Here is a 23,733-nt window from a genome sequence, read left to right as displayed (position 1 = left end):
CCAAATCTAGCAAACATATGTCTACACAGATCTACAAATTACAAGTTTTATCCATTTTGCGAAAGTGATAAAGATTTGTGTGAAAAAATACGAGAAGACATGACCGGTGGGCCTTCGATTGTGTTCACTCGAAAAGCTGTTGTAGATGAAACCTTTATCAGAGATTCATCAAATATTTGTAAGTCAATCGTTGGAATTGATGCGAGCCAGCTTTACCCCTATTCAATGTGTCAAGATATGCCAACAGGACTGTATACGAGATGGGAGTTTGACACTGATATGCAGAAATTCAAGGCTAGACATAATCGAACTCGCAACTTTGAGAATATGGTCATGTCTTTCTATCAAGAATCAAGACCAGAATGTAAAATTGAGAGCTTTTTTACATCTGGAAAACAGAAGAAAATTGACTGTTTTAATGTGGACGGTTATTGTGATCACTGTAAAACAGTATTCGAGGCAATGGGATGCTACTATCACTTTTGTTCTTGTCAAGAAACTCGTTCCTCCTTAACAGAACAGGATATCGAGCGAGGAAATAAGAAGAGAGAGATGGATGAGATGAGACGAGAATACATTCAAGAGAAAGGATACAAAGTTGAAGAAATGTGGGAGTGTGAGTGGTGGCAAAATTTCAAAACCAATGACAAGATCAAAAATCATGTTCGAACACACTTTCCCTACAAAAGACCCCTTTCTACAGACTCTCTTCTAGCAAAAATAAAAGATGGATCTCTTTTTGGTTACGTTCAGTGTGACTTAGTTGTTCCAGATGAACTGAAATCGAAATTTGCGAATTTTCCTCCAATTTTCAAAAACACTGAGGTTGGAAGAAACGATATTGGTGACTATATGAAAAATTATGCTATTGAAAATGAAATGTTGAAACATCCACAGAGAATGCTTATATCTAGCTTCAAGCTAGAAAATGGAACAGTTATAACTCCTCTCTTCAACTTTTATTTAGAACTTGGCTTGCAATGCACCAAAATTTATCGTTTTGTTGAATATTCTCCTCGGAAATGCTTTAGTAATTTCGTTCAGTCAGTGGTTGATGCAAGAAGAGAAGGAGATGAAAACCCTCTATCAGGAGTTGTAGCAGAAACAATGAAGCTCTTGGGCAATTCCTCCTATGGCTATCAGATCATGGATAGATCCAGACATACAATCACGAAGTATCTGAACGATGGAAAAAACTCACAAGGCAATCAATGAACCACTGTTTAAGAAACTTAACACAGTTGAGAAGGACTTATATGAGGTGGAGTTGTTGAAGTCAACCATTGAGCACAGAGAACCCATCATTGTTGGTTTTTTCATACTTCAGTATGCAAAACTGAGAATGTTGGACCTCTACTATGACTTCTTTGACAAGTTCTGTGATGTAAATAAATTTGAAGAGTTGGAGATGGACACAGACTCACTTTACTTGGCACTTGCAGAAGAAAATTTGTACGATTGCATCCAACCAGATAGGAGAGCTGCTTGGGAAAAAATGAGGGAGAGTGATTGCAGAGATTCCTTCAAGGCGGATGCAAAATCCAATTTCTTTCCTCGAACCTGTTGTAGTGTCCATAAAAAACATGATAAGCGGGAGCCGGGACTTTTCAAAGAAGAATTTAGGTGCACAGAAATGCTCTGTTTATGTAGTAAGACATATTGCTGCTATGACAACAAGTCAGACAAATTCAAATTTAGCAGCAAAGGATTGAATAAGCGGGTTCTAGAAGACTCTGGAGATGGACCTTTAGCAAAGTATAGGAGAGTTCTTGATGAAACAATTAATCTTACATCTACTAACAGAGGATTCAGAACTATAAATCATATGGTGGCCACATATGAACAGACAAAGAAAGGACTAAGCTATTTTTATCCAAAAAGACAAGTACAAGATGATGGAATTCATACAAAACCACTGAACTTATAAGAACTGATCTGGTCAAGTAAAGTTATTCATGATGTTGTATTATATTGGGTTTATGATGTTAAAATGTAAAATGTTGCGGTAAACTTGTTATACAATGCAGTGATTTATATACTTTCTTTGTAATTTAAACTTTTTTCTCAAAAAACTTGACTTTTTTTCGAAGTCTCTGTAGGTTCAGAATAGATTCAGATAGGTAGAAAGTAAAAGTATTGAATAAATTTTTATTAGATCAAGTTAAACAAAACTTATCATGTTTTGAATTTTTTCGAAAAAATTTTCACAAAAATTCCAAGTTCTTACCCAAAAAACTCTTACCATCGACTTACCATATATCAAAAATTTAATTGAAAGCCCTTCATTACACAACCTACTCGTAATTAAACTTTGATATTTAACAATTAGGTAACGGGCGCCGAAATTTTTGCGAAAAAAATTAGAATTTTCCATTCAAAAACCAAAAAAATTACGTTTTTCTTTCTCTTACCATCACACTGAAACCTTACCATCGGTATTCCCTATCTTAATACATTGTAGACTCTATACCCAATCTTAATACATAGCTGGCGGACCGGATGCTCTATTCCCTATCTTAATACATGGAGGTCTGGGTTTAGTTTGTAAAACAGTTTTAATGTTTGGAATTTCAATTTTAACATATTTTTCAAAGCCACCGGGTTTGAACAAAACTTTTTCTAGTTTCGGACTTAAACAGAGCGATTCGGAAGCCGGACAGGGGTATGTCAAGTGAAGTGAGTTTCAAGTTCTAGTCGAGACTGTTACGTAACTGACGTTATTAAGTATTATAGTTTATGAGTACTACCAAGGCTAACGTCATAGATAGCGTTGTGTTAACTTATCGCAAGTTGCAACCGTGATCGATTAGAAATAAAGTTAGTTCTTTTACCTCTCGATGTAAGATTTTTATACCTTACATCTTCTTTTATTTCTTTCACTTCTGTTGTTATATCTCTATATCTCTAATATAGAGATATTTATACCTTCTCTTTTATATCTCTAATATACTCTCTTTTATATATCTAACTTCTTTTGTTACGAGTTCACTTAGTATTTTTCTACATGGCGCAGTCACAAATGAAATCGGTACTTTGGGAGGATTGGGCACAGTAAATTTAAATTAATAACCCAACCAAAAAATCAGCGATATTAATTTCACGGAGCTGTGGAAATTTATGACCGCATTTCAAGGAGATTCGGTTGCTCTCAATTACAAGTTTATAGTGTTTGGACGAAAACAACGAGATAATGAAGCAATGGAACAATTTTTTGGCGCCGTGATTGACTTGTCCCGAGGGTGCAATTTTTGCACAAAAGCGGAATCGATAGTTTGGGATATCTTAACAATGAATATGCCAAACAAGGAAATTCGAAAACACTTATGCATGGAAACATTAAGTCCGGCAGATGCAGTTCAGTTTGCTGTGGTTAAAGAAAGGTGAAATGATGTATACACGGGCGAGTCGAGGACTACCCAAAATTGGGCGTAACCAATATAGAACTAGGCGCCAGAATTCCGCGGACAGCTATCAGTCAGGATACATCAAAAGAGAACCAGTGAATGATGCCTCAATTGTTTTAAAACAGACTCGTGATAATTCGTGATAAATCGAGATAACCGTGAGAGTTCTCATAATTGTGGTTGAAACAGAATCATAGGAAAACTGTGCAGCAAAGCATATTGCTTGCAAAGATGTAGCAGAAGGGACATTTTCTAAATATTGAAAAAAAAGTGGCAATTAACCAAGATGACAAATTCATAAGGGTTCATTCTGTATGGAACGATCGTGATCCGGTAGTTTGAGGAGGAAGAGGGTGTATTCTGAGTGTTTCTGATCAGATCAGTGCAGCATCAGGTAGGCAAAAAAATTGGTAGTTACCCAAGTTAAAAGATAGATAGATTTCAGCGGTGAGATCAGTCCCAAAGCAGATTCAGAGATCAATTTTATAGCGGAATAGACGAAGTTAGAAAGATTTTTGGATGAGTATGTGTCGAGCTCTAATCTGAAGCATGGGTTGCCAAGGGCGCGGCTTTGTTAGTTAAAGAACGATAGTCTTGCCGTTTTTAAGCAATTAAGTGCCTCGAAAGCAAGTGTCAGAAACAGTTAACGAAGTAGTGGGGAACAGTATTCGCCAATTCACCGTAAATATATCGACTGCATTTACTAAAAAGTTTCAGGGATTATTACAAAAAAGAAACTGGGAAATTTAAAAACTGCGAAATTAGAACACATTTTCACGAACCGTTACGACCGATACAAGTAAAAGAAAAACGGTTCCTTACCCATGTGCTACCAAAAGATGATGAAACAATCGAGTGTTTGTTTAAAGAAGGATATTTCATGAGATTGGGGAAGTATACGGAAGATTATTAAATGTTGCACACGGTATTAGCCGCGAAACGAGACAGGTCAATTAAATTAGCGTTAAAGTCAAAATTGAACAAAAAAACAGATTCACCAAAACCTATACCAAACGCGAAAAGAACAAAATAGTCGATAATTTGGCGTTGACCATAATGGAAACAATTGCGATCCAATCTGGCCGATTAAGTCTGAAGTACCCAGAGTCGCAAGTGAAACATAGCGACGCAACGAGTCGTGAATGCCCCTTCAATAACGTCTGAGGGAGCAAAACCAAAACATGTCGCTTTATACTGGTTTCTATGGTTTGGGGATACACGTATACCTCTATTACATCTTGATTGCGACCCTGGGATCCGAGGAACGCCTTTGGCGTAAAATTTGCAATCTTTTGACATTGCTAAATGCAAACATTGCAACTGCTATGTGAAATATATGTACTTTTTATAAGCAAAATAAATAGATTTTTGGCGGTCCAATTTTCTAACAAGTTAACAAGTGCAGCGTACCGGTTGAAAGAAAGGTTGAGTTCAGATTGAAGATGAAACAACTTGAAAATATTAAACATAAGATCATTGATTGGGTCGAATAATCATTTCCTTTATTCAAAATGTAGACGCTACAACTGAACCAATTAAGAACCTGATGAAAAAACGTTCTTGGTTTGAATGAGGACCAACCCATGAGTCAGCATTTGCCAAATTGATGGGGATATTTTAATCGATTTTTTTCCAAAACTGCCATTTTGATGTTGATGACAGACTAGAGTGAAACGAGACGCTCCAAAACAAGGCCTAAGGGGCCTCTTTGGAACAACTGCATACTCATTGTTGGAATCCTATTTCTTACTGAAAAAAGCATCAATGAGCTAGAGTTATTGGCCGTAGTTTTGGCAGTGACTCATTAACAGAACTTTTTATTTGGAGTCCCCTTAAAGATTATTACTGATGATATAGTTCTCTTGTCCTGCTTGTCGGAACAGAAAAACACAGAACAACGCAACACATTAGCGCAATGGGTAGATCGATTAGACCACACCCCGGATGAGATAGACCACACCCCGGAAAAATATATGGGATTGATGGATTATGTATCAAGGTACCCCGTGGAGATGGCTCCTAGATGTTAAAAATTAGAAAACATGTTAGTTGTATGGACTGCAAATTGATAAGCCCGTTAGCAATGAGCGAAAGTTCCAGTGAAAACGCAATTAGCTCACGGGAGGAGACCCAGGTATTGCTAACAATAAGTGTCCATGGGACTAAAGGAATTAGATAGCCTTCGAGTGTTTCGAGAATAAAACCACCGGATTTTGATGCGGAATTTATCGCTTTCCTTACTAAAGCTGATGAAATTTTCAATTGATTAGTTGAATCGTTCATAGCAAGGAACTGTCTGCAACTTAAGAACTTAAACCCGCAATTCAATCATACCTTTTCAAGTTTCTTACTACTAACGGAATCTTATTTGGGTTGAATTGGGTACGAAAATGAAATCGGTCGTTTCGAACGGGATCTCTTAAAGTTGCAAATGTGAGAAGTATCTAATCAAAAACTGCAATTGGACTTACTGGGAGCGCTGCAGTCGGTATGGGGTTCAAATAGATACTTGTGGAAAAACTTAAACTTGCAGAAAAAACTTGAAGAAAAACTCTGCAGAAAAATTTTCAATTTTCCAGTCATTTCAAATCACAACAAAAACCTTGGCATGTCTAATCAATAATTTCTGGATATCTATAAGGCTGTACACGCCATTCCCAGAGTGATTCGAACAGACCAAAATTTGGGTTTATAGCGAAGTCAATTTGCAATGAAAGCGCCTTATAATTGGTAGAATTTAACTCCCTGTCCCTCCAACATTTATTGTTCCGATTTAGCGATTAGGTTGTTTTCCGATTGTAGCCACTTCACAAAGATATTTTACATGTAATTATTTTCTTGTCAAATTATGACTGGTTGGAAGTTGCAATCTAACACTATTTTAGGACAGTTAACGCGCAATATAATTTTTTTTTTGCGTGAGCAGCTGTTCAACCCGGCTCAAAAGTTGTTCCATTTTGATTTGCGGGAATTTATTTGAAACTTTTAGTCTGTTGCTAGACGCTAATTAAATCACTTTGCACTTAAAAAAGTTTTGCGGCAAAATGGTCTGACAATTTTTTTGTCCTCAAGAACAAATTGTCAACATTAAAATAAATTTAAGCTAAATCAAAAAAAACGAAGTGTGCTTAGTTTTCTAAGTCTAAGTGTTTTCTATTAATGCATTGTAATTGTTCCGACTTTCGAAAAATTGAGGAAAAGGTATGCTTGCTGAGTTCTTGTTTATTAAGAGTATAACTTTTGAACGAAAGTTGAAGAGTTATTAACATCGAACCTGGAATGTTTGCGCTTCAAAGAGGGGCTTCCTACGCACTATCTCCCCCCTCCTTTGCAATAGGGGGGGGGGGGATAGTTAACAAAATCCATTAAACCTATTATTTGAAATCAAAAATATAACGTTTTTTCATTTCTTCCTGATTATAGTTGTTTCATGATGCACATTTTACGTTTTTTTTCACCACCAAAATATCAGCGTGAAGATTTAATTTTATGATTTATATAGAAGAATTATATTTCACCTACCGCGGGGTTCTTTCAACTAACATGAAGGGATCTCTATGAAACTTTTGTTTCGTGGTAAAACTTTGTGTTCAGATGAACCAAAGAAAGCCAATATACCTCTCTTTTAGATAGTTTTGACAGAAAAAAAGGATTATAATCTATTATAATAGATTATAAGAGATTAAAAGAGATTATAGGAGATTTTTGGAAATTATAATCAATTTTAATTGATTATATATTTTTTATAATTTCACGAAAATGTTATCATTATAAAGGATTATAAGTCGTTTAATTATTTAATTTTGGCGCTTATAATTAATAATAATTTTGATAAAAAGTACAATTATAATTGCAATATAATCGATTTTTTTTCTCATTTCCTTGACTGCGGGTGAATAGACATTATCCTTGCATGGAAGAGTAATGAACCGACATGAAAAAATAATCATCGTACATCCTGAGCTTGCTTAAACTTTGCTTACAATATGTTTGCAATAACAATAGTTAGTGCGGTCCGCTTCAAAAGAAAGTTTCTTTTTGAGCAAACTCAATAGTTGCAGTAGCTTCTTAAATGATAGTTTTTATCCTCTTTTAATTTTTATCACAGTTTCTGAAAGTTTTACACCAGCATCTGATTGTAAAAAATTGCTTTGAAATGGTTATTTTTCAACTGGGTTTCAGTCCTTTCCGAGTTTTTTCGGTATATCTAAATTTCAAAAAAAACACGGAAAGGACTGAAATCATGTTGAAAAATAACCCTTTCAAAGCAATTTTTTAATCTACAATTTTAATTTCTCAATTTTGAAATTGTGTCATTTCTATTTGTTTTTTCTTTTTCAGATTATATCTGCGAATTAGAACTAAATCCAGGTGTCGAAAGAATTCTGATTACGTAACAAACCTATCAGTCGGTTGAATCAGTGACACTGCTAAATCAAGAAAACGAAACTGTTGATTCGATTACTTCCCGTGTCGAGGTTTGCGATTTATGTTTCGACCGACTCGACCAAAAATTGGTGCGCTTTCACAGTCTCGACCTAGGCTCGATATGTTTCGACCGACTCGACCCAAGTTGTCTATGTTTCGACTCTGTTCGACCGAGCAAGAACATTTCGATCAAGTTCGACAGGGGAAAAGCATATCGACCAAGTTCGACCGAGGAAAAACGTTTCGAACGAGTTCTACTGAACACTTTTTTCGACCGAGAAAAAATGTTGCACTGTGTTCGATCGAGGAAAAACGTTTGGACCGAGGAATTTTTTCGACCGAGCGATTCGGAAGCGGACGAGGGTATGTCAAGTGAAGTGGAGTTTCAAATTGTAGTCGAGACTTTTACGTAACTGACGTTATTAAATATGATAGTTAATGAGTACTACCAAGTTTAACGTTATAGATAGCGTTGTGTTAACTTATCGCAAGTTGCAACCGTGACCGATTAGAAATAAAGTTAGTTCTTTTACGGCTCGATGTAAGATTTACGTATCTTACATCTTCTTTTATTTCTTACACTTCTTTTGTTATATATCTCTATATCTCTAATATAGAGATATTTATAACTTCTTTTTTATATCTCTAATTTATTTTTCTTTTGTATCTCTAACTTCTTTTGTTACGAGTCCACTGAGTATTTTTCTACATGGCGCAGTCACAAATGAAATCGGTACTTTGGGAGGATTGGGCACAGTAAATTTAAATTAATAACCCAACCAAAAAATCAGCGATATTAATTTCACGGAGCTGTGGAAATTTATGACGCATTTCAAGGAGATTCGGTTGCTACCAATCACAGGTTTGTAGTGTTTAGACGAGAACAACGAGATAATGAAGGAATGGAACAATTTTTTGGCGCCGTGATTGACTTGTCCCGAGGGTGCAATTTTTGCACAAAAGCGGAATCGATAGTTTGGGATATCTTAACAATGAATATGCCAATTAAGGAAATTCGAAAACACTTATGCATGGAAACATTAAGTCCGGCAGATGCACTTCAGTTTGCTGTGGTTAAAGAAAGGTGAAATGATGTATACACGGGCGAGTCGAGGACTACCCAAAATTGGGCGTAACCAATATAGAACTAGGCGCCAGAATTCCGCGGACAGCTATCAGTCAGGATACATCAAAAGAGAACCAGTGAATGATGCCTCAATTGTTTTAAAACAGACTCGTGATAATTCGTGATAAATCGAGATAACCGTGAGAGTTCTCATAATTGTGGTTGAAACAGAATCATAGGAAAACTGTGCAGCAAAGCATATTGCTTGCAAAGATGTAGCAGAAGGGACATTTTCTAAATATTAAAAAAAAAGTGGCAATTAACCAAGATGACAAATTCATAAGGGTTCATTCTGTATGGAACGATCGTGATCCGGTAGTTTGAGGAGGAAGAGGGTGTATTCTGAGTGTTTCTGATCAGATCAGTGCAGCATCAGGTAGGCAAAAAAATTGGTAGTTACCCAAGTTAAAAGATAGATAGATTTCAGCGGTGAGATCAGTCCCAAAGCAGATTCAGAGATCAATTTTATAGCGGAATAGACGAAGTTAGAAAGATTTTTGGATGAGTATGTGTCGAGCTCTAATCTGAAGCATGGGTTGCCAAGGGCGCGGCTTTGTTAGTTAAAGAACGATAGTCTTGCCGTTTTTAAGCAATTAAGTGCCTCGAAAGCAAGTGTCAGAAACAGTTAACGAAGTAGTGGGGAACAGTATTTGCCAATTCACCGTAAATATATCGACTGCATTTACTAAAAAGTTTCAGGGATTATTACAAAAAAGAAACTGGGAAATTTAAAAACTGCGAAATTAGAACACATTTTCACGAACCGTTACGACCGATACAAGTAAAAGAAAAACGGTTCCTTACCCATGTGCTACCAAAAGATGATGAAACAATCGAGTGTTTGTTTAAAGAAGGATATTTCATGAGATTGGGGAAGTATACGGAAGATTATTAAATGTTGCACACGGTATTAGCCGCGAAATGAGACAGGTCAATTAAGTTAGCGTTAAAGTCAAAATTGAACAAAAAAACAGATTCACCAAAATCTATACCAAACGCGAAAAGAACAAAATAGTCGATAATTTGGCGTTGACCATAATGGAAACAATTGCGATCCAATCTGGCCGATTAAGTCTGAAGTACCCAGAGTCGCAAGTGAAACATAGCGACGCAACGAGTCGTGAATGCCCCTTCAATAACGTCTGAGGGAGCAAAACCAAAACATGTCGCTTTATACTGGTTTCTATGGTTTGGGGATACACGTATACCTCTATTACATCTTGATTGCGACCCTGGGATCCGAGGAACGCCTTTGGCGTAAAATTTGCAATCTTTTGACATTGCTAAATGCAAACATTGCAACTGCTATGTGAAATATATGTACTTTTTATAAGCAAAATAAATAGATTTTTGGCGGTCCAATTTTCTAAAAAGTTAACAAGTGCAGCGTACCGGTTGAAAGAAAGTTTGAGTTCAGAGTGAAGATGAAACAACTTGAAAATATTAAACATAAGATCATTGATTGGGTCGAATAATCATTTCCTTTATTCAAAATGTAGACGCTACAACTGAACCAATTAAGAACCTGATGAAAAAACGTTCTTGGTTTGAATGAGGACCAACCCATGAGTCAGCATTTGCCAAATTGATGGGGATATTTTAATCGATTTTTTTCCAAAACTGCCATTTTGATGTTGATGACAGACTAGAGTGAAACGAGACGCTCCAAAACAAGGCCTAAGGGGCCTCTTTGGAACAACTGCATACTCATTGTTGGAATCCTATTTCTTACTGAAAAAAGCATCAATGAGCTAGAGTTATTGGCCGTAGTTTTGGCAGTGACTCATTAACAGAACTTTTTATTTGGAGTCCCCTTAAAGATTATTACTGATGATATAGTTCTCTTGTCCTGCTTGTCGGAACAGAAAAACACAGAACAACGCAACACATTAGCGCAATGGGTAGATCGATTAGACCACACCCCGGATGAGATAGACCACACCCCGGAAAAATATATGGGATTGATGGATTATGTATCAAGGTACCCCGTGGAGATGGCTCCTAGATGTTAAAAATTAGAAAACATGTTAGTTGTATGGACTGCAAATTGATAAGCCCGTTAGCAATGAGCGAAAGTTCCAGTGAAAACGCAATTAGCTCACGGGAGGAGACCCAGGTATTGCTAACAATAAGTGTCCATGGGACTAAAGGAATTAGATAGCCTTCGAGTGTTTCGAGAATAAAACCACCGGATTTTGATGCGGAATTTATCGCTTTCCTTACTAAAGCTGATGAAATTTTCAATTGATTAGTTGAATCGTTCATAGCAAGGAACTGTCTGCAACTTAAGAACTTAAACCCGCAATTCAATCATACCTTTTCAAGTTTCTTACTACTAACGGAATCTTATTTGGGTTGAATTGGGTACGAAAATGAAATCGGTCGTTTCGAACGGGATCTCTTAAAGTTGCAAATGTGAGAAGTATCTAATCAAAAACTGCAATTGGACTTACTGGGAGCGCTGCAGTCGGTATGGGGTTCAAATAGATACTTGTGGAAAAACTTAAACTTGCAGAAAAAACTTGAAGAAAAACTCTGCAGAAAAATTTTCAATTTTCCAGTCATTTCAAATCACAACAAAAACCTTGGCATGTCTAATCAATAATTTCTGGATATCTATAAGGCTGTACACGCCATTCCCAGAGTGATTCGAACAGACCAAAATTTGGGTTTATAGCGAAGTCAATTTGCAATGAAAGCGCCTTATAATTGGTAGAATTTAACTCCCTGTCCCTCCAACATTTATTGTTCCGATTTAGCGATTAGGTTGTTTTCCGATTGTAGCCACTTCACAAAGATATTTTACATGTAATTATTTTCTTGTCAAATTATGACTGGTTGGAAGTTGCAATCTAACACTATTTTAGGACAGTTAACGCGCAATATAATTTTTTTTTTTGCGTGAGCAGCTGTTCAACCCGGCTCAAAAGTTGTTCCATTTTGATTTGCGGGAATTTATTTGAAACTTTTAGTCTGTTGCTAGACGCTAATTAAATCACTTTGCACTTAAAAAAGTTTTGCGGCAAAATGGTCTGACAATTTTTTTGTCCTCAAGAACAAATTGTCAACATTAAAATAAATTTAAGCTAAATCAAAAAAAACGAAGTTTGCTTAGTTTTCTAAGTCTAAGTGTTTTCTATTAATGCATTGTAATTGTTCCGACTTTCGAAAAATTGAGGAAAAGGTATGCTTGCTGAGTTCTTGTTTATTAAGAGTATAACTTTTGAACGAAAGTTGAAGAGTTATTAACATCGAACCTGGAATGTTTGCGCTTCAAAGAGGGGCTTCCTACGCACTATCTCCGCCCTCCTTTGCAATAGGGGGGGGATAGTTAACAAAATCCATTAAACCTATTATTTGAAATCAAAAATATAACGTTTTTTCATTTCTTCCTGATTATAGTTGTTTCATGATGCACATTTTACGTTTTTTTTCACCACCAAAATATCAGCGTGAAGATTTAATTTTATGATTTATATAGAAGAATTATATTTCACCTACCGCGGGGTTCTTTCAACTAACATGAAGGGATCTCTATGAAACTTTTGTTTCGTGGTAAAACTTTGTGTTCAGATGAACCAAAGAAAGCCAATATACCTCTCTTTTAGATAGTTTTGACAGAAAAAAAGGATTATAATCTATTAGAATAGATTATAAGAGATTAAAAGAGATTATAGGAGATTTTTGGAAATTATAATCAATTTTAATTGATTATATATTTTTTATAATTTCACGAAAATGTTATCATTATAAAGGATTATAAGTCGTTTAATTATTTAATTTTGGCGCTTATAATTAATAATAATTTTGATAAAAAGTACAATTATAATTGTAATATAATCGATTTTTTTTTCTCATTTCCTTGAGTGCGGGTGAATAGACATTATCCTTGCATGGAAGAGTATTGAACCGACATGAAAAAATAATCATCGTACATCCTGAGCTTGCTTAAACTTTGCTTACAATATGTTTGCAATAACAATAGTTAGTGCGGTCCGCTTCAAAAGAAAGTTTCTTTTTGAGCAAACTCAATAGTTGCAGTAGCTTCTTAAATGATAGTTTTTATCCTCTTTTAATTTTTATCACAGTTTCTGAAAGTTTTACACCAGCATCTGATTGTAAAAAATTGCTTTGAAATGGTTATTTTTCAACTGGGTTTCAGTCCTTTCCGAGTTTTTTCGGTATATCTAAATTTCAAAAAAAACACGGAAAGGACTGAAATCATGTTGAAAAATACCCCTTTCAAAGCAATTTTTTAATCTACAATTTTAATTTCTCAATTTTGAAATTGTGTCATTTCTATTTGTTTTTTCTTTTTCAGATTATATCTGCGAATTAGAACTAAATCCAGGTGTCGAAAGAATTCTGATTACGTAACAAACCTATCAGTCGGTTGAATCAGTGACACTGCTAAATCAAGAAAACGAAACTGTTGATTCGATTACTTCCCGTGTCGAGGTTTGCGATTTATGTTTCGACCGACTCGACCAAAAATTGGTGCGCTTTCACAGTCTCGACCTAGGCTCGATATGTTTCGACCGACTCGACCCAAGTTGTCTATGTTTCGACTCTGTTCGACCGAGCAAGAACATTTCGATCAAGTTCGACAGGGGAAAAGCATATCGACCAAGTTCGACCGAGGAAAAACGTTTCGAACGAGTTCTACTGAACACTTTTTTCGACCGAGAAAAAATGTTGCACTGTGTTCGATCGAGGAAAAACGTTTGGACCGAGGAATTTTTTCGACCGAGCGATTCGGAAGCGGACGAGGGTATGTCAAGTGAAGTGGAGTTTCAAATTGTAGTCGAGACTTTTACGTAACTGACGTTATTAAATATGATAGTTAATGAGTACTACCAAGTTTAACGTTATAGATAGCGTTGTGTTAACTTATCGCAAGTTGCAACCGTGACCGATTAGAAATAAAGTTAGTTCTTTTACGGCTCGATGTAAGATTTACGTATCTTACATCTTCTTTTATTTCTTACACTTCTTTTGTTATATATCTCTATATCTCTAATATAGAGATATTTATAACTTCTTTTTTATATCTCTAATTTATTTTTCTTTTGTATCTCTAACTTCTTTTGTTACGAGTCCACTGAGTATTTTTCTACATGGCGCAGTCACAAATGAAATCGGTACTTTGGGAGGATTGGGCACAGTAAATTTAAATTAATAACCCAACCAAAAAATCAGCGATATTAATTTCACGGAGCTGTGGAAATTTATGACGCATTTCAAGGAGATTCGGTTGCTACCAATCACAGGTTTGTAGTGTTTAGACGAGAACAACGAGATAATGAAGGAATGGAACAATTTTTTGGCGCCGTGATTGACTTGTCCCGAGGGTGCAATTTTTGCACAAAAGCGGAATCGATAGTTTGGGATATCTTAACAATGAATATGCCAAACAAGGAAATTCGAAAACACTTATGCATGGAAACATTAAGTCCGGCAGATGCACTTCAGTTTGCTGTGGTTAAAGAAAGGTGAAAAGATGTATACACGGGCGAGTGGAGGACTACCCAAATTTGGGCGTAACCAACATAGAACTAGGCGCCAGAATTCCGCGGACAGCTATCAGTTAGGATACATCAAGAGAGAACCAGTGAATGATGCCTTAATTGTTTTAAAACAGACTCGTGATAATTCGTGATAAATTGAGATAACCTTGAGAGTTCTCATAAATGTGGTTGAAATAGAATCATAGGAAAACTGTGCAGCAAAGCATATTGCTTGCAAAAGTTGTAGCAGAAGGGACATTTTCTAAATATTGAAAAAAGTGGCAGTTAACCAAGTTGACCAATTCCTAAGAGTTCACTCTGTATGGAACGATCGTGATCCGGTAGTTTGAGGAGGAAGAGGGTGTATTCTGAGTGTTTCTGATCAGATCAGTGCGGCATCAGGCAGGCAAAAAAAATTGGTAGTTACCCAAGTTAAAAGATAGATAGATTTCAGCGGTGAGATCAGTCCCAAAGCAGATTCAGATCAATTTTATAGCGGAATAGACGAAGTTAGAAAGGTTTTTGGATGAGTATATGTCGACCACTAATCTGAAGCATGGTTTGCCAAGGGCGCGGATTTGTTAGTTACCGACGATAGTCTTGCCGTTTTTAATCAATTAAGTGCCTCAAAAGCAAGTGTCAGAAACAGTTAACGAAGTAGTGGGGAACAGTTTTCATCAATCCAACGTAAATTTATTGACTGAATTTACTAAAAAATTTCAAGGATTATTACAAAAAAGAAACTGGGAAATTTAAAAACTGCGAAATTAGAGCACATTTTCACGAACCGTTACGACCGATACAAGTAAAAGGTAAACGGTTCCTTACCCATGTACTACCAAAAGATGATGAAACAATCGAGTGTTTGTTGAAAGAAGGACAATTCATGAGATTGGGGAAGTGTACGGAAGATTATTAAATGTTGCACACGGTATTAGCCGCGAAACGAGACACGTCAATTAAGTTAGCGTTAAAGTCAAAATTGAACAACAAACAGATTCACCAAAATCTATACCAAACGCGAAAAGAACAAAATAGTCGATAACTTGGCGTTGACCATAATGGAAACAATTCCGATCCAATCTGGCCGATTAAGTCTGAAGTACCCAGAGTCGCAAATGAAACATAGCGACGCAACGAGTCGTGAATGCCCCTTCAATAACGTCTGAGGGATCAAAACCAAAACATGTCGCTTTATACTGGTTTCTATGGTTTAGGGATACACGTATACCTCTATTACATCTTGATTGCGACCCTGGGATCCGAGGAACGCCATTGGCGTAAAATTTGCAATCTTTTGACATTGCTAAATGCAAACATTGCTGCTGCTATGTGAAGTATATCTACTTTTTACAAGCAAAATAAGTAGGTTTTTGGCGGTCCAGTTTTCTTACAAGTTAACAAGTGCAGCGTGCCGGTTGAAAAAAAGGTTGAGTTCAGAGTGAAGATGAAACAACTTGAAAAAATTATAACATAAGATCATTGATTGGGTCGAATAATCATTCCCTTTATTCAAAATGTAGACGCTACAACGAACGGAACCGATTGAGAACCTGATGAAAAAACGTTATTGGTTTGAATGTGGACCAACCCATGAGTCAGCATTTGCCAAAATGATGGGGATATTTTAATCGATTTTTTCCAAAACTGCTATTTTGATGTTGATGACAGACTAGAGTGAAACGAGACGCTCCAAAACAGGGCCTAAGGGGCCTCTTTGGAACAAGTGCATACTCATTGTTGGAATCCTATTTCTTACTGAAAAAAAGCATCAATGAGCAAATGTACTGGCCGTAGTTTTGGCAGTGCTTTATTAACAGAACTTTTTATTTGGAGTACCCTTCAAGATTATTACTGATGATAAAGTTCTCTTGTCCTGCTTGTCCGAACAGAAAAACACAGAACAACGCAACTCATTAGCGCAATGGGTAGATCGATTATTGCTTTTCGACTATGAGATAGACCACACCCCGGAAAAATATATGGGATTGATGGATTATGTATCAAGGTACCCCGTGGAGATGGCTCCTAGAAGTTAAAAATTAGAAAACATGTTAGTTGTATGGACTGCAAATTGATAAGCCCGTTAGCAATGAGCAAAAGTTCCAGTGAAAACGCAATTAGCTCACGGGAGGAGATCCAGGTATTGCTAACATTAAATGTCCATGGGACTAAAGGAATTAAATAGCCTTCGAGTGTTTCGAGAATAAAACCACCGGATTTTGATGCGGAATTTATCGCTATCCTTACTAAAGCTGATGAAATTTTCAATTGAATAATTGAATCGTTCATAGCAAGGAACTGTCTGCAACTTAAGAACTTAAACCCGCAATTCAATCATACCTTTTCAAGTTTCTTACTACTAACGGAATCTTATTCCTCGAAGATAGAAAGATTATGCCACCGAATTTGAGAGCCCGTATCATGATGCGGCTACGCAAGAGAGAGTCAGAGATGTTCAAGATGCGTGGGACGGGTCACACAATTATTTCTGGTGGCCACATATGAATCGCCATATCCAACCAACTGCGGTAAACTGCAAGGAATGCGTTGAATTGGGTACGAAAATGAAATTGGTCATTTCGAACGGGATCTCACAAAGTTGTAAATGTGAGAAGAACCTAATCAAAAACTGCAATTGGACTTACTGGGACCGCTGCAGTCGGTATGGGGTTCAAATAGATACTTGTGGAAAAATTTATACTTGTAGAATATACTTGAAGAAAAACTGTGCAGAAAAGTTTTCAATTTTCCAGTCATTTCAAGTTACAACAAGAACATTGGCATGTCTAATCAAATAATTTCTAGATATCTATAAGGCTGTGCGCGCCATTCCCAGAGTTATTCGAACAGACCAAAAGTTTGGGTTTATAGCGAAGTCCATTGACAAATTTTGTGCTACAAATCATATTCTGCTTATGTTTGCAGTAGTTGGTAATTAACGGTAAGAACGGTTGCTGGCGTATTATTTTCAAACACCCAAGCCATTGTTGAACACCATGCTAAATGATGTTCACTAAACGGACAACAGCGCACCAGTCAATGTTGCGTTCTCCGTTTGAGGCTCGCTTCGATCGCAAATCAAATACGATTTGGCATGATTTCTCAACAGGTGCGTCATCAAGTAATTTATCTTGGAAAAATTTGTTTTGTTGCTTAGATCGAAAAAAGAAGATGATTCCGGTTCAGAAAAAGCAGAAAGACACATGAATGACACAAGGATGAGAATTCATGACAGAAAAAAACATCCATTGGCGATCAATCCGAAGAATGTCGTACGGAGGAAACAAAACAGGACACGAAAAAATTGCTTTGAAATGGTTGTTTTTCAACTGGGTTTCTGTCCTTTCCGAGTTTTTTTGGTATATCTAAATTCCAAAAAAAACTCGGAAAGGATTGAAATCATGTTGAAAAATAACCATTTCAAAGCAGTTTTTTAATCTACAATTTTAATTTCTCTATTTTGAAATTCTGTCATTTCTATTTGTTTTTCCTTTTTCAGATTATATTTGCGAATTAGAACAAAATCCAGGTGTCGAAAGAATTCTGATTTCGTAACAAACCTATCAGTCGATTGGATCAGTGACACTCCTAAATCAAGAAAACGAAACTGTTGAGTCTAATACTTCCCGTGTCGAGGTTTGCGATTTATGTTTCGACCGAGTCTACCAAAAAATGGTACGCTTTCACAGTCTCGACCCAGGCTCGATATGTTTCGACCGACTCGACCCAAGTTGTCTATGTTTCGACTATGTTCGACCGAGCAAGAACATTGCGATCAAGTTCGACAGGGGAAAAGCATATCGACCAAGTTCGACCGAGGAAAAACGTTTCGACCGAGTTCTACTGAACACTTTTTTCGACCGAGAAAAAATGTTGCACGGTGTTCGATCGAGGAAAAACGTTTGGACCGAGGAATTGTTTCGACCGAGAAGAATTTCGACCGAAACAAAAAAACGTTTCGACTGTGTTTGACCGAGGAAAAAAGTTTCGATCGAGTTCGACCGATGAAATTTTTCGACCGAAAAAAAGTTATTACAAGGATCTGGGTTTAGTTTATAAAACAGTCCTAATGTTTGGAGTTTTAATGTTAACATATTTTTCAAAGCCAACGGTTTTGAACAAAACTAATTACTAGTTTCGGACTTAAACAGAGCGATTCGGAAGCGGACGAGGGTATGTCAAGTGAAGTGGAGTTTCAAATTGTAGTCGAGACTTTTACGTAACTGACGTTATTAAATATGATAGTTAATGAGTACTACCAAGTTTAACGTTATAGATAGCGTTGTGTTAACTTATCGCAAGTTGCAACCGTGACCGATTAGAAATAAAGTTAGTTCTTTTACGGCTCGATGTAAGATTTACGTATCTTACACCTTCTTTTATTTCTTACACTTCTTTTGTTATATATCTCTATATCTCTAATATAGAGATATTTATAACTTCTTTTTTATATCTCTAATTTATTTTTCTTTTGTATCTCTAACTTCTTTTGTTACGAGTCCACTGAGTATTTTTCTACATGGCGCAGTCACAAATGAAATCGGTACTTTGGGAGGATTGGGCACAGTAAATTTAAATTAATAACCCAACCAAAAAATCAGCGATATTAATTTCACGGAGCTGTGGAAATTTATGACGCATTTCAAGGAGATTCGGTTGCTACCAATCACAGGTTTGTAGTGTTTAGACGAGAACAACGAGATAATGAAGGAATGGAACAATTTTTTGGCGCCGTGATTGACTTGTCCCGAGGGTGCAATTTTTGCACAAAAGCGGAATCGATAGTTTGGGATATCTTAACAATGAATATGCCAATTAAGGAAATTCGAAAACACTTATGCATGGAAACATTAAGTCCGGCAGATGCAGTTCAGTTTGCTGTGGTTAAAGAAAGGTGAAATGATGTATACACGGGCGAGTCGAGGACTACCCAAAATTGGGCGTAACCAATATAGAACTAGGCGCCAGAATTCCGCGGACAGCTATCAGTCAGGATACATCAAAAGAGAACCAGTGAATGATGCCTCAATTGTTTTAAAACAGACTCGTGATAATTCGTGATAAATCGAGATAACCGTGAGAGTTCTCATAATTGTGGTTGAAACAGAATCATAGGAAAACTGTGCAGCAAAGCATATTGCTTGCAAAGATGTAGCAGAAGGGACATTTTCTAAATATTGAAAAAAAAGTGGCAATTAACCAAGATGACAAATTCATAAGGGTTCATTCTGTATGGAACGATCGTGATCCGGTAGTTTGAGGAGGAAGAGGGTGTATTCTGAGTGTTTCTGATCAGATCAGTGCAGCATCAGGTAGGCAAAAAAATTGGTAGTTACCCAAGTTTAAAGATAGATAGATTTCAGCGGTGAGATCAGTCCCAAAGCAGATTCAGAGATCAATTTTATAGCGGAATAGACGAAGTTAGAAAGATTTTTGGATGAGTATGTGTCGAGCTCTAATCTGAAGCATGGGTTGCCAAGGGCGCGGCTTTGTTAGTTAAAGAACGATAGTCTTGCCGTTTTTAAGCAATTAAGTGCCTCGAAAGCAAGTGTCAGAAACAGTTAACGAAGTAGTGGGGAACAGTATTCGCCAATTCACCGTAAATATATCGACTGCATTTACTAAAAAGTTTCAGGGATTATTACAAAAAAGAAACTGGGAAATTTAAAAACTGCGAAATTAGAACACATTTTCACGAACCGTTACGACCGATACAAGTAAAAGAAAAACGGTTCCTTACCCATGTGCTACCAAAAGATGATGAAACAATCGAGTGTTTGTTTAAAGAAGGATATTTCATGAGATTGGGGAAGTATACGGAAGATTATTAAATGTTGCACACGGTATTAGCCGCGAAATGAGACAGGTCAATTAAGTTAGCGTTAAAGTCAAAATTGAACAAAAAAACAGATTCACCAAAATCTATACCAAACGCGAAAAGAACAAAATAGTCGATAATTTGGCGTTGACCATAATGGAAACAATTGCGATCCAATCTGGCCGATTAAGTCTGAAGTACCCAGAGTCGCAAGTGAAACATAGCGACGCAACGAGTCGTGAATGCCCCTTCAATAACGTCTGAGGGAGCAAAACCAAAACATGTCGCTTTATACTGGTTTCTATGGTTTGGGGATACACGTATACCTCTATTACATCTTGATTGCGACCCTGGGATCCGAGGAACGCCTTTGGCGTAAAATTTGCAATCTTTTGACATTGCTAAATGCAAACATTGCAACTGCTATGTGAAATATATGTACTTTTTATAAGCAAAATAAATAGATTTTTGGCGGTCCAATTTTCTAACAAGTTAACAAGTGCAGCGTACCGGTTGAAAGAAAGGTTGAGTTCAGAGTGAAGATGAAACAACTTGAAAATATTAAACATAAGATCATTGATTGGGTCGAATAATCATTTCCTTTATTCAAAATGTAGACGCTACAACTGAACCAATTAAGAACCTGATGAAAAAACGTTCTTGGTTTGAATGAGGACTAACCCATGAGTCAGCATTTGCCAAATTGATGGGGATATTTTAATCGATTTTTTTCCAAAACTGCCATTTTGATGTTGATGACAGACTAGAGTGAAACGAGACGCTCCAAAACAAGGCCTAAGGGGCCTCTTTGGAACAACTGCATACTCATTGTTGGAATCCTATTTCTTACTGAAAAAAGCATCAATGAGCTAGAGTTATTGGCCGTAGTTTTGGCAGTGACTCATTAACAGAACTTTTTATTTGGAGTCCACTTAAAGATTATTACTGATGATATAGTTCTCTTGTCCTGCTTGTCGGAACAGAAAAACACAGAACAACGCAACACATTAGCGCAATGGGTAGATCGATTAGACCACACCCCGGATGAGATAGACCACACCCCGGAAAAATATATGGGATTGATGGATTATGTATCAAGGTACCCCGTGGAGATGGCTCCTAGATGTTAAAAATTAGAAAACATGTTAGTTGTATGGACTGCAAATTGATAAGCCCGTTAGCAATGAGCGAAAGTTCCAGTGAAAACGCAATTAGCTCACGGGAGGAGACCCAGGTATTGCTAACAATAAGTGTCCATGGGACTAAAGGAATTAGATAGCCTTCGAGTGTTTCGAGAATAAAACCACCGGATTTTGATGCGGAATTTATCGCTTTCCTTACTAAAGCTGATGAAATTTTCAATTGATTAGTTGAATCGTTCATAGCAAGGAACTGTCTGCAACTTAAGAACTTAAACCCGCAATTCAATCATACCTTTTCAAGTTTCTTACTACTAACGGAATCTTATTTGGGTTGAATTGGGTACGAAAATGAAATCGGTCGTTTCGAACGGGATCTCTTAAAGTTGCAAATGTGAGAAGTATCTAATCAAAAACTGCAATTGGACTTACTGGGAGCGCTGCAGTCGGTATGGGGTTCAAATAGATACTTGTGGAAAAACTTAAACTTGCAGAAAAAACTTGAAGAAAAACTCTGCAGAAAAATTTTCAATTTTCCAGTCATTTCAAATCACAACAAAAACCTTGGCATGTCTAATCAATAATTTCTGGATATCTATAAGGCTGTACACGCCATTCCCAGAGTGATTCGAACAGACCAAAATTTGGGTTTATAGCGAAGTCAATTTGCAATGAAAGCGCCTTATAATTGGTAGAATTTAACTCCCTGTCCCTCCAACATTTATTGTTCCGATTTAGCGATTAGGTTGTTTTCCGATTGTAGCCACTTCACAAAGATATTTTACATGTAATTATTTTCTTGTCAAATTATGACTGGTTGGAAGTTGCAATCTAACACTATTTTAGGACAGTTAACGCGCAATATAATTTTTTTTTTTGCGTGAGCAGCTGTTCAACCCGGCTCAAAAGTTGTTCCATTTTGATTTGCGGGAATTTATTTGAAACTTTTAGTCTGTTGCTAGACGCTAATTAAATCACTTTGCACTTAAAAAAGTTTTGCGGCAAAATGGTCTGACAATTTTTTTGTCCTCAAGAACAAATTGTCAACATTAAAATAAATTTAAGCTAAATCAAAAAAAAACGAAGTTTGCTTAGTTTTCTAAGTCTAAGTGTTTTCTATTAATGCATTGTAATTGTTCCGACTTTCGAAAAATTGAGGAAAAGGTATGCTTGCTGAGTTCTTGTTTATTAAGAGTATAACTTTTGAACGAAAGTTGAAGAGTTATTAACATCGAACCTGGAATGTTTGCGCTTCAAAGAGGGGCTTCCTACGCACTATCTCCGCCCTCCTTTGCAATAGGGGGGGGGATAGTTAACAAAATCCATTAAACCTATTATTTGAAATCAAAAATATAACGTTTTTTCATTTCTTCCTGATTATAGTTGTTTCATGATGCACATTTTACGTTTTTTTTCACCACCAAAATATCAGCGTGAAGATTTAATTTTATGATTTATATAGAAGAATTATATTTCACCTACCGCGGGGTTCTTTCAACTAACATGAAGGGATCTCTATGAAACTTTTGTTTCGTGGTAAAACTTTGTGTTCAGATGAACCAAAGAAAGCCAATATACCTCTCTTTTAGATAGTTTTGACAGAAAAAAAGGATTATAATCTATTAGAATAGATTATAAGAGATTAAAAGAGATTATAGGAGATTTTTGGAAATTATAATCAATTTTAATTGATTATATATTTTTTATAATTTCACGAAAATGTTATCATTATAAAGGATTATAAGTCGTTTAATTATTTAATTTTGGCGCTTATAATTAATAATAATTTTGATAAAAAGTACAATTATAATTGTAATATAATCGATTTTTTTTTCTCATTTCCTTGAGTGCGGGTGAATAGACATTATCCTTGCATGGAAGAGTATTGAACCGACATGAAAAAATAATCATCGTACATCCTGAGCTTGCTTAAACTTTGCTTACAATATGTTTGCAATAACAATAGTTAGTGCGGTCCGCTTCAAAAGAAAGTTTCTTTTTGAGCAAACTCAATAGTTGCAGTAGCTTCTTAAATGATAGTTTTTATCCTCTTTTAATTTTTATCACAGTTTCTGAAAGTTTTACACCAGCATCTGATTGTAAAAAATTGCTTTGAAATGGTTATTTTTCAACTGGGTTTCAGTCCTTTCCGAGTTTTTTCGGTATATCTAAATTTCAAAAAAAACACGGAAAGGACTGAAATCATGTTGAAAAATACCCCTTTCAAAGCAATTTTTTAATCTACAATTTTAATTTCTCAATTTTGAAATTGTGTCATTTCTATTTGTTTTTTCTTTTTCAGATTATA

The sequence above is a fragment of the Symsagittifera roscoffensis genome, chromosome 4 (assembly GCF_963678635.1).
Source record: "Symsagittifera roscoffensis chromosome 4, txSymRosc1.1, whole genome shotgun sequence".
Taxonomy (NCBI): domain Eukaryota; kingdom Metazoa; phylum Xenacoelomorpha; order Acoela; family Convolutidae; genus Symsagittifera; species Symsagittifera roscoffensis.
The sequence above is the reverse complement of the archived record's forward strand: the minus strand, read 5'-3'. Positions refer to the sequence as shown.